The 9,670-nt window shown below is 39.4% G+C and overlaps 2 non-coding genes across 2 annotated transcripts; both read left to right on the top strand.

Annotated features, from left to right (window-relative positions):
• Positions 1 to 3,999: 3,999 nt before the first annotated feature.
• Positions 4,000 to 4,059, top strand: MIR147B (microRNA mir-147b). The gene has a single exon (NR_129402.1). It is a non-coding gene; the product is annotated as a microRNA mir-147b (primary transcript).
• A 4,923-nt stretch (positions 4,060 to 8,982) lies between these two features.
• On the top strand, positions 8,983 to 9,044 carry MIR9771K (microRNA mir-9771k). Its single transcript, NR_130602.1, has one exon. It is a non-coding gene; the product is annotated as a microRNA mir-9771k (primary transcript).
• Positions 9,045 to 9,670: the final 626 nt, after the last annotated feature.

The raw sequence follows: 9,670 nt of genomic DNA, 5'->3' as shown, positions 1-9,670 counted from the left end.
GGCGTTAACGTCGTCCGCGCGCCGCCCCGCCCCGCCCCCAGGTGAGTCACCCCTGGGGAAGGCGCTGATGAGCCGGCCTTGGTCCGGCTTTTGGGAGCACTTGAGTGCCTGGGTGGCCACCAGGTCAGGTCCTAGTGGCTGAGGTTCTAATCAAGACCTTGGATTTTTTAAGTTCTTTTTTTTGTTTGTTTTAATTATAATTTTGGCATTCTACACCGAAGTCATCATGAACTTTTTCCAACTCCTGATGAAAAAGAAGGAAGTAAGTTTCTAAAGCCATTGACAATCTTGACTGAAAGCTTTGAATTTTAAAGATAAAAAGATGGTGCCGATTTCGAAAGAAATGTAAGATGATATAATGCATAGCTGTTATGTTTTATTAGATGTCAGATTTCCTCTGAATATTTACCCTCCACCTGTTCTCTGGTAGCTTATTCCCCTGGTGCTGATCATGAGCTTCGCAGCGACGGGAGCCTCGTCGTTTGCTGTATATTCCTTTCGGAAAACCGATGTGATGTAAGTAGGCCTCATTGATAAAGACGCCTTGGGTGGTGTTGGTTGGTTTTTAGTTTATGAAATGTATGCTCTTTGATTCCTAGTCCTGCCCCCCCCATGTACAGTAATCTCAATTTATGTCCATATTTTAAAATAGCTAGAAGAGAGGATTTTTAATGTTTTCTTTGCAAAGAAATAAGTATTTGTGGTGACAGATATGCTAACTACCCTGATTTGATCATAATATAAATGTGTGCATGTATCAAAATATCATGTTATACAAATATGTATAACTGCCATTAAAAATTAGAAGAATGTCAAGTGGTGAGCTTGAAGTCAGGGCTAAAATGCAACCTAATATCAGAAGACAACTGAAATTTCATATTAATAAAATGAGTGTTCCTTCTATGTAAATATTCTCTCGTGTATTTAGCCCTCCTTCACTCTCCTGCAGTGAAGTAAAGTTTAATTTTTGAAATTTAAGTTTAGAATTTTCTAAATTCTAAAACTTGGAGAGGATATATATCATCAAACTTAAATAATCATTTAAAGTTTTAAATGTTACCTTATTAGAAAACACTTTCCTACTCTAGAGTTGATAGACTCGGTTGTCTACAATAAAGCTAATCTCTCTTTTGGATATAAGATGGTTAAAAAACCACGTATCCTGCAATGTGCAGAAGAGATACGCGAAGCTGATCTAGGCTGGTAGAGGCAGCAGAGGCCAGTGACCACCGGAAGAGAGACTCCTAAGTGGAGGTGAGTAAGCAGAGACTTTGGGGTGACGTCCCCTGAGGAAATAATTGGAGGTTTGGAGGAAGGACCGGCCAGTCTGCCAACCACCTGCCGCACGTGCTGGCCTGAGACTCAGGGCTCCTGAATTTCCCACCTACAGAGTTCAAGCCTAGCCTCTCAGGCCCCCAAGAACCAGGAATAGACATATTGATTGTCCTTAGCCTACAGCTCCATCCCCCACTATTTATTCTCCAATCTAGCCCAATTAAGAGAATATAGATCAATTACCTTACAGAGAAATTGATTCTTAATATTTGAGTCAAGTCAAGAAACTGCCTTAAAGAATCTCCCATCAATTTCAGTGACAACTGATGGTTCCTGGTAGTTAACCAACAGAAGGCTGCCTAAGTACAGAGATTAGGTCTGCCCCTAGCATGTTTATACGACCCAGTATCAGTGTTAGTTCAAATTCACGTACTTTAGTGTTTAATTAGCTTTTATTTTTCAGCATTGATCGAAAAAGAAACCCAGAACCTTGGGAATCTGTGGATCCTACTGTACCCCAAAAGGTATTGCTAAGTTAAAAACAAATTACTTACATTTAGCCCAAACCTTAGCACCTTTGTCTAAATTGATTTAACACCTTACACCTGCAGAGTGCCATTTACTGTAGTGTTAAAGACAATGCTATGGAGTTTTAGAGATCTAGTTGAAACCTTTGCTTTACCATTCATAGATAATTTTAGATAAGTTGATCTTTCAAGGTTCTCAGAATCTATAAAATGAAGACAATAATAAAGTTAAACAGATGAAAGAAAATGAAAGACAAAGAATCTTTAACACAGTACCTGACCCATAGTAGGTGCTCAAATATAAACTTTATCGAATATACTATCTTATTTTATTCATTACTTATCTAAAAGTAACATAAGGTTTATTGTGATAAATAATAAGAGCTTCTGAAACCAGGAGTGGCATTCTCTTTAAATGAAATCAACTAGTATCTACTTACTCTTGTAAGACTATTGAAAATATATGTTTTTTTAACATTAAAATTTTTTGGAAGTCAGAAAACTTTAAGTCTGTGGGAGTGAACACTAGTTAGGTATGTTGTGAAAGTTTTACTTTTCTTCTTTTAAATACAAAACTCGGGCCAGCAGATGGCTTGGTGGTTAAGGTGCTGGAATTCCCACATAGCCAGCCATAGTTTGTTTGCTTTACCATTCATAGATAATTTTAGATAAGTTGATCTTTCAAGGTTCTCAGAATCTATAAAATGAAGACAATAATAAAGTTAAACAGATGAAAGAAAATGAAAGACAAAGAATCCTTAACACAGTACCTGACCCATAGTAGGTGCTCAAATATAAACTTTATCGAATATACTATCTTATTTTATTCATTACTTATCTAAAAGTAACATAAGGTTTATTGTGATAAATAATAAGAGCTTCTGAAACCAGGAGTGGCATTCTCTTTAAATGAAATCAACTAGTATCTACTTACTCTTGTAAGACTATTGAAAATATATGTTTTTTTAACATTAAAATTTTTTGGAAGTCAGAAAACTTTAAGTCTGTGGGAGTGAACACTAGTTAGGTATGTTGTGAAAGTTTTACTTTTCTTCTTTTAAATACAAAACTCGGGCCAGCAGATGGCTTGGTGGTTAAGGTGCTGGAATTCCCACATAGCCAGCCATAGTTTGAGTCCCGGACCTGGTGGCTTGCTTTCTCGCTCTCCCTTTCTCTCTCTCTCTCTCTGTCTTTCTCTGGCAAAACTCATGTGAAAAATAATTTTAACAATAATAGTAATAAATAAACAATTCTTTAAAAAAATAAATACAAAACTCTTGGGGCCATCAGGTGGAATGGTGGTTAGGGCACTGGGACTATGGTCCTGTAACTGGCGGCTTGCTTCTTCACTTTCTCTCTCCCTCTGTCTCTATCTCTGTCTGGTGAGCGCATGTGCCTTATAGCAAATTTTAAAATACTAATAATGATTAAAATTAAATAATTCTTTTATGAAAATCTGAAACTCTCATATTACAGCTTGACCCGGTGGAGCACATTTAGGTTCTCTAAAACCACCTACGTCTCCTAGGTCCTGGGATAACACAGTAGAACGCCTGTGAGGCTAAATGAGCCTCTCGGACTGTGGGTTCTTTGTGACCCGAGAACTGTCCTCAGCTGACTTCCCTTTCCCTTACTGTGTAGCTTAGATCACTGATGCCTCCCTTAAGTGATGGCAATGGAGAAATTTTACTAAGAGCCTACTGCGTGCTAAGCCCTGTGCTGGGACCCTTGTTCATCCGCTCATGAGGAGCAGATGTGTTTTTCGAACTTTCGACTTCCATGATACTTTGGCAAGTTTGAAAATCTGGGTGTAGCTAAGTGAAAGTAGGGCAAATGTGTGTGACCTTTCTCTTTGATCCCATAAAGCTTAGGAACCCAACTGCTTTTTAGAGGGATGGAGTGATAAAAACCAGTCCATGTTACTGTTTCATGCATGTTTTAGAATTGAGAAGGAGCAGTTCTTTGAGTACAAACACTTTGGTGATGCTTTTTCTAAAGAAGAGTATGGACAAATCCCAGAAGGGGACATGAGGATGAAGGGTGGATCCTTACCAAAACATTTTTATTTCTCCCTTTTTCTTTTAAGCTTGTGACAATCAACCAACAATGGAAGCCCATTGAAGAGTTGCAGAAGGTCCGAAGGGCAACCAAATGACCAGTGTTGGCTTCTTTCTTCCAAAGAGTACTCTATAAGTCTAGTGGAAACACTTCTGCACCAACTAGATTATGGGTATCAGTGTGCGGAAATGCTTCTGCTACATTTTTAGGGTCCATCTGCACTTTCTTGACTCTGGATAAGGAATTAAAGGTAGTGCATAATAACCACAGGGTCCAAAAATAAGTTTCTGTGTTTGTTTTCTTGTTGTAAATTTGGATTTTGCAAATTGAAATTTTTATGTTCATTTTACCTGAATGTTTTCCTTGAAATGTACAAAGGTTTGTCAATTAGATTGTCATCTGTAATAAAGTATTTGTACAAGATTTCTCAAAGATTAGGTGTATACTTACATGGGAGAGAACATCTTTTTATGCAAGGGAAAAAAACAGAGTTCAAAACATAAAAGTTCATATTCTTAATAGTATCCAGTGCAAATTTCTGTGTAAATGTTTCTTCCAAGGTTAGTGATTCACCAGAAATGCATTGGGTATTGACTGCTTGCAGTAAAGCAATGAACAGAACCAAAACTTTGGAGGGATATGAGTAAAAGATGGTAAGTACAATGGGGAAAATGAAGTGAGGATGGGGTATGAGACTTATGTGAAGATTAGCCTTGGAGAAAGTTCTGGGGTTCTGGTGGTGAATAGGAACACATGTGAAGATTAGTCCTAAAGATCCCAGTGCAAACTCATTCTCCTGTGAAGACTGGATGGGGAGCCTTGTCAGCACCTTGTGGTTTCAGGGGCCGTTCTTCCCCCTCCCCAGTGGTGACTTGGAGACTGATGGTGTTCTCATAGCCAGCATGCTCCTGGGCTCCCTCGAATGTCTTTAAATGTAGCATCAAGTAGAAAGTTGCTTTCTCTTAACTATTATATATGATTTCAATTGAGATATAATTCACATGCCATAGTTTTACCCATTTAACTTGCATAATTTAGTGATTTTTAGCATATTCACAAAGTTGTGCAGCCATCTTACAGTCTAATTCCAGAGCATTTTCATCATGTGCCCCCAAAACCCTGCACCCATTAGCTGTGATTCCCTTATTCCCAGTCCCTCCATTCCCCACCCTGGGCAACCACTAACAACTTCATCTTCTTGGATTTATCTTTTCTGGACATTTCTTTTTTCTTTTTTTTTTTTTTTTGTTTTTGTTTTTGTTTTTATTTTTTCGAGAGGTTTTCGCTATAGGGTGTGTGTGCTCACCAGACAGACAGAGAGAGATAGAGAGATATAGAAAGCAAGAAATCACCCCCTGGGGGGATTGCCACGCCGCAATCCCTTCTCCTCCATTCTGCTCTCGGGATCTTGGGCATGCATGCACACGCGTCCAGCATGAGTTCTAAGCCACCGGGTCCAGGATGCGAACTGCGGTCAACTACGTGGGAATCCAGCGACATAGCCATTACACTAACTGCTGGTTCCCTGGACATTTCATATGAATGAAATCATACGACGTGTGGCCCTTCTGTCAGGTTCCTTTAACTTACCAGAACGTTTTCAGACTTATCCATGTTGTTCCATATTAGCATATTATTAGCATTCATTCCTTTTTCTAATTGAATATATTTTCATTGTATGGATGGACCACATTTTATTTATCCATTCATAAGTTGATGGGCATTTGAGCTGTTTGAGTTGTGGGCTCTTATGAATAATGATGGTTTGAACAGCCATGTACACGTTCTTCTGTGGCCATATATTATCAGTGCTCTTGGTTACGCACTTAGGTTCATTAACTTAAAAACAATAAATGCTTTTCTCTTAATTTTTGCATGAATATAATGGAAATACTTGAGGAGGGCTAAATTCTTGTCACTGTGACAGCAATGAACAATAACTAGTTCTTGCTAAAGACTCGGCAGTTCTGAAAAGATCAAAGGAAGATTATTTCTGCCAACCTTTGTGCTTCCTTATCACCTGGAGTTTTCCCAGGTAAGGATTTCTGTGGGTCAATCTCAAGGAATTACATGTAGCAATTAGGAAGCACATTTTCATTTGCTTAAGCTTTTGAAGTGAAATATGATAGCATTTAAGCGTATAAAAATGAATGTTAACCTGGTGACAGGTGGCCAAGTAGAAGAGCAAATTGTGGAGCGTCTTTTAAAGTTTATGGAGTGTCTTTAAAGTGTATTTCTTTCTGTGTTGAGAGAGAGAGGGATCCTCAGGAGGGTCTCATGCTGCAATCCCCTCCTGTCTCCAGGCAGTCAGGTCACAGGCCTGGTGTGTACAAGTCACCCCATCCTCCAGGTGGCCTGCAGCATCGCAGAGTGTCGCACTCCGGCTGCGCCGCTGTCGCTCGGCCCTGGAGTGCCTCTCAAAGGATGACTATGCCTTTCCACTGTAAAACACAAACCCGATTGAAATGCAATTGCTTTATGGTATGAACATGGCAACGGGACAGACCATTCAGAGGTCTGGGAGGGAAAGAAGCCCAAAACAAAAATTGAAGTATGTGGATGCTTAAATTTTAAAAGATTTGACTTGGGGTTTGGAACACATTCTTAGTGTTTTCCCCAAATGTGTCATTATTATTATTATTATTATTGTATTATTTACATTTCAAATATGCAGAGAGGTTAAGGGATTAGTACAAAGAATACTCACACTTTTTATCAAGTGGCTTTTTGTCACTTTCACAGTCTGTCTCTGAATGTGTATGCTTTTAAAAACTTAGCTCTTTGAAAATGCGAGTCTACTTAGTGGAGTGTTGGCTACAGCAGCTGGAGGTGGTGCACACTGAAAGGGACTTTGGTTGCAGGCTGGAGACCAGATGCTGCCTGGTCCAGGAGACAGGTGGTGGACCAGAGCAGTGGTGGAGGGAATAGGAGAAAGGGGGCATTTGAGGGTGATTGAGGAGAAATGAACGGAAAGACCTCAGGGCTTATTGGATCTAGTGGAGGATATCCAGCATGACTCCCTGATTTCCACATGCATAGCTGGAGTGGAAATAGCTGAGACAGGAGCAGGGAGTTAAAAAAATGAAATGGGGGGAGGGGTGAGTGGATGAAGAAGAGATTTTGAGTTAGGCTTTGGAATTGCCACATTGGAGAGCCCGGTGGTCTACCTCGGTAGCTGCACTGGAGTTAGGCTACGGGTGGTAAAACCAGCGGTGTGGATGAGATCGCCTACAGAGGGATTCTAGAGTGAAATTAAGAATGAGTTAAGAGAAAGAGGGTCCTACCCCTGATGAGGATGGAGGAGAAAGGGTTAGGGAAGGAGGAGGAGAATCAGGAGAGACAACATGAAGCCCAGAGAGGAGGGAGTGTCTTCTCTGTCAGGAGCCTGCTTGCTTGCTTGCTTGCTTTCCTTCCTTCCTTCCTTCCTTCCTTCCTTCCTTTCTTTCTTTCTTTCTTTCTTTCTTTCTTTCTTTCTCTCTCTCTCTCTTTCTTTCTTTTTCTTTCTTTCTTTCTTTTTTTTCATTAAACCAAAGCCTAGAATCCTTTGAACTTTATGACCTTGAACCTTAAGCAAACCCATATAATTTTACTCTTTGAACACACAGTACAATATGAAATTATTTTTCAGAACAAAAAAGTTAAAATCACATTCCATATCACCAGACACTGGAATGAGATTTAATTACTCCATCTTTTTTAATATCCTTAAAGAAATTCACAGATTAGTTATGACTTTGGAGTAGTGAATGAAACAACAGTCTCTGAAACCAGACCACTCTGCCGGTTACTAGGTTGCTTTGGAGAAGCCTCAGATTCCTTGTCTATAAAATTGGGTTAATTTGTACTGCTTAGGTCGGTTGTAAAGATTATAAAGATAGTAGCTGTGAAGTACCTAACATGGTGCTTACCGCGCACTCGTTACTACCTCCGCTTCTCTTTCAAAAAAGGTTTTAAAAATAACTCCTATAAATGAATGAACACTCTTAATATGTTTAAGATTTTATTTTTCTACAAGCAGGAGAATTGCCTGTTTGAAATTCATATCTAACTCCATCTGGTGACACCTGGCCCACCTTTGGTTCACAGCACCCCAGTTACAAACCTGTAAGGGAGCACGCACACACCTTAGCTTCGAGCGTCTCACGTTCCCTCTCACCTGCTTACACCCAGCTGAAGATAAGGTCCCACGTACATGCACTCCCAGGTGAGCTCACCTCCAGAAAAAACATAAACCCTGGAATCCATATATCTATACCTACGTATAGATAGATCTCTTTAGAAACAAATATCTGTATTTTAGTAACTGCTATATTCACACAGCACAGTACGTATATTGTCACATTCAAAAGATATACGGTATGTGGTTTGAATAAAGGAGGGCGAGGCTGAATTTGTGTGTGTGTGTGTGTGTGTGTGTGTGTGTATGTATGTGTGTTTGGCTAAAGGGTACATGTGCTTGCAAGAGAGAAAGAGAGACGAAAAAGCATCCCTGTGGGGCATGGTCATGCCACAATCTCTTCTCCTCTGTCTCAAGCTCCTTTTGGGATTTTAGGCACATACGTACATGCAACCGGCATGTTTGTCAAGCTGCCAGGTCCAGGACTTGAACCATGGGGTCAACCATGTGGGATCAGTCATATGGATCCAGCTGCCCTAACTGCAAGACCACAAAGCCCAAATGTGTATACTTAAGATAGCAGTAGGACTAGAATGAACTTTTCTAGAATGATCCCTCATACTGTTATTTTTCTAACGTGATTAGAAAATTGCTTCAGGTAATTATATAATTTATCTCTAAAAATGATTATAGGACTGTCTTTTGGTTTGGGTTGTGTTTGACCACATCATTTGCCTTGTGCATACTACATAGTTTTAAAGTGAAAATTAGAATACAATTTTTTAAAAACCCCAAATTTTATCATTCTTGCAGACACATTAAAACCTACTTGCTTATTCACTTATTATGACTTATAATCCATATATAATTAAGTACTGCTTATTCGGAGAGTGAGTATACTGTTTGGGAAAATAAACTGCACGTTTTAGTATGTTACTCAGATAACTCGTGGAATACTCCCTTGACTTAGATGTGTAACCACAAATCTGTTACTGTTGGGTCGTCAGGAAAGTCATGATGCATTTTTGCGTGGAAAAATATAGAAGAATACATCACGACTTTCTTGACAGCCTGATAGTTTTTGCTGTTTGTTAAAGCTCTATTGCTTCAGGCAAGTTAACCAACTGATTTTAAAGCCTTTGTCCATCCGAATGGTCACACATAATGAGAAATGGATTAACGCCAGGAGGCAAGTCTGACCTATTGTCTACTTGTTATTTTGGAGACGATTTCATTGAATCGTTGGGTCTCTAAAAATGATCCTGTCCATAAACAGCCTCAGAAGCCGTTTCTCTCTGCCCTCTCTCAGGTCTTGTTCTTCCTGAGGCAAGTCATAGAATGTAGAATTTCCATTCCCCAAGGTGGGCCAAGGATACCAGAACTCCTTTCCTCCAAAGCCAGCCATCAAGTCTAAATACATTACTGGGTCTTCAGAAAAGTCATGACACGTGTTTCTGTGTAAACATGTGTCTTGACTTTTTTGACAACCCAGTGCAATAACTTTACCCATCCCACTTTTCTGTGCGACAACTGGTCTTAAAAAAATTAAGACTTTCATTCCAGACCCTAGGAATGCTACCACAGAGAGATCAAGAAGAACCTAAACAGATAGTTTGTTTCTGTTTGGTTTGTTTTTGTCTTTATTTTCTTTCAACTAATTATTTATTCATGTAATTCCATTTGTTATTGTTAT

Source organism: Tupaia chinensis, unplaced genomic scaffold, assembly GCF_000334495.1.
Source record: "Tupaia chinensis unplaced genomic scaffold, TupChi_1.0 Scaffold148874_1, whole genome shotgun sequence".
NCBI lineage: Eukaryota > Metazoa > Chordata > Mammalia > Scandentia > Tupaiidae > Tupaia > Tupaia belangeri.
The sequence above is the reverse complement of the archived record's forward strand: the minus strand, read 5'-3'. Positions and strand labels throughout refer to the sequence as shown.